The 2,738-nt window shown below is 35.2% G+C and overlaps 1 non-coding gene across 1 annotated transcript; it reads right to left on the reverse strand.

The window, feature by feature from the left end:
- Nucleotides 1-2,269: 2,269 nt before the first annotated feature.
- Nucleotides 2,270-2,376, reverse strand: LOC121210334 (small nucleolar RNA R71). Its single transcript, XR_005905448.1, has one exon. It is a non-coding gene; the product is annotated as a small nucleolar RNA R71 (small nucleolar RNA).
- Between the last annotated feature and the right edge of the window lie 362 nt (nt 2,377-2,738).

Raw genomic sequence — 2,738 nt, forward strand, 5'->3', positions numbered from 1 at the left:
AGGCTTCAATGTTTTCTAATATTGATCTTCGATCAGGGTAACATCAGTTGAGACTTAAGGAAGCTTATGTTCATAAGACTGCATTTAAGACTCGTTATGGACATTATAAGTTCCTAGTTATGCCTTTTGGTTTGACGAATGCTCCAACCACATTAATGGATCTGATGAACTGAGTGTTTCAGCCCTATCTAGATCAATTTGTCGTAGTCTTCATCGACGATATTCTGGTTTACAAGACTGAGGATGAGCATGATGAGCATATTAGAGTAGTACTTCAAATACTCCGTGAGAAACAGCTCTAAGCCAAGTTGAGCAAGTGCGAATTCTAGATGATTTATCATATAATTTAGTGAATTAGATGCTCCTAATCCCTTAATTTCATGTTTTATACTCAGGAGAGAATAGAGGAATGAAAGGAAGCATAAAACGGGCCAAAAACAGACAAAACAGGCTAATGAAAAGATCCACACGACCAAGAAAAATTCCACACGGGCTGAGCACACGCCCATATGATGCACACGGGCTGTCCACACCCGCATGTGGCAACCCGTGTTGATATCACTCCAGGTTTCCCAAATACACGAAAAAAGCCAATTTTTAGGGTTTCTGAGCATTCTAAAGTCTATAAATACATACTAGAAGAAGACCTATAGGTTGACAAAAAGTAGAAGGCAGAAAATACTCGAAGACAACCATTAGAATCAGCTCAAAAGTAAGATTTCCTTCAAGACTGAAGATATCCATTCAATTTCTACCGAAGTTTTTGGGTTTCTTTATGTTTTGTTGTTTTCCCATTTTTGAGATGTTTTCCCCTATCGTTATGAACTAAATTCCCTAAATACCTAGGGAAGATGAAACCTAAGATGAATCTTATTATCTTTTAAATTATATGATAAATACTTGTTCTTATTCTTAATTATGAGTTTTAATCCTTGCTTTAATATTTCATGATATTAATTTAGGTTTTGATGTGCTTATTCAGTAGAGCAAAAGTCCCTGTTTAAGAGTAGATCTTCCATAATTAAGCGGAGTTGATTGCAATCCTAGAGATAGGATGACATAAATCTGCCAGATTAAAGTCAAATCTAATAAGGGATTCCATAGATCGAGTTAATACGACAATAGGGGTTTTAAGTAGAAATAGATTTCAATTAATCAACCTAGAATCAATTGTTTTTAGTCTCGAGAGAGATATTAACATAAGCAAGGGATTTCTACGGATTAAGTCAAGTGAATAATTCGTCTAATTCAGAAGTAATAAGTGAAGTCTAGGTGGATTCTTCCTTAGGTATTATCTTCTCCATCGGTTTTCCAAAAATAGTTTCTAACTTTTATCTCTGTCGTGTTCTTAGTTAATTAGATAGTTAATATTAGTTTAAAAACATCCCTTTAATTCTTAGGTTAGATAACAAAAAGATAGTAATTACTAGTACTTTTAGTTCTTGTGGATAAGATATTTTCGGTCTCACCATAACTATACTACTGCTCGATAGGTGCGCTTGCCTTAGTCGAATTTTTAGTCAGTTTAACGACCATCAAGTTTTTAGGGCCGTTGTGGGGGACTAAGATATTAGGAACGCTTGATTTTTATTACTTTAGCCATTTTTATTTTTATTGCAAATTTATTTTTGTTTTTTTTTGTAATTTACTAATTTTTCTTTTATTTGCTTCTGGCAGTTTCTTATAGTTTATGACTAGAAGAAACCAGATAGGACCTCTACTTTTTGACAGTGAAATTGAAAGCACAGCTCGCAAAAATCATAGAGAAATAAGGCAAAGTCTATAGTATATAAAGGAAGAGCACGAAGACGATACTAATATTACCAAGGAGATGACTAAAAATCAAAACAATCTGCTACCTCCTATGGTTGCCGCAAATCTAGTGAATCAGAATCCTGCTCCTCATACTATGTACGACTATGCTAAGCCTAATTTAGCGGGGGCTGAATCGAGTATTGTTAGACCTGCAACTACTGCAAATAATTTTGAACTGAAACCTAACATTATACAAATGATTCAACAGTTTGTTCAGTTTGATGGTTTGCAGGATGAAGATCCAAATACTCATTTGGCCAACTTCTTAGAGTTCTGTGATACATTCAAAATAAATGGTGTTTCTGATAATGCCATTCGTCTTCGGTTATTTCCCTTTTCATTAAGAAACAAAATTAAACAGTGGTTGAACTTGTTACCACGAGGTTCCATCATTACTTGGGAACAAATGATTGAAAAGTTTTTACTAACGTATTTTTCGCCAGCTAAAACGAAAAAGTTGAGGAATGATATCTCTTCTTTTGTACAGATGGATTTAGAAACTCTTTACGATGCATTGGAGAGGTACAATGACTTATTGAGAATGTGCCCTCACCATGGGTTACCCTTATGGCTATAGGTTCAAACTTTTTACAACAATTTGAACCCTTCAACTAGACAGTTAATCGATGCAACCGCCGGTGGAACCCTAAATAACAAAACACCTGAGGAGGCATATAAATTTATTGAAGAAATGTCACTGAATAACTATCAGTGGCAAGTCATGAGGACAAAGCCTAATAAAGCAGCTAGTGTTTTCAACCTCAACATGGTCACTATGCTATCAAACCAGGTAGAGCTTTTAAATAAAAAGATTGATAGTTTATGTGTCTCTACACAGGTACATTCGGTGATGCAGTTTAACACAAGTGGAGGAGGAATGAATAATACAGAATGCCTAGCCTACGACCCTAGCACTACAAACG

The sequence above is a fragment of the Gossypium hirsutum genome, chromosome A11 (assembly GCF_007990345.1).
Source record: "Gossypium hirsutum isolate 1008001.06 chromosome A11, Gossypium_hirsutum_v2.1, whole genome shotgun sequence".
Classification (NCBI taxonomy): domain Eukaryota; kingdom Viridiplantae; phylum Streptophyta; class Magnoliopsida; order Malvales; family Malvaceae; genus Gossypium; species Gossypium hirsutum.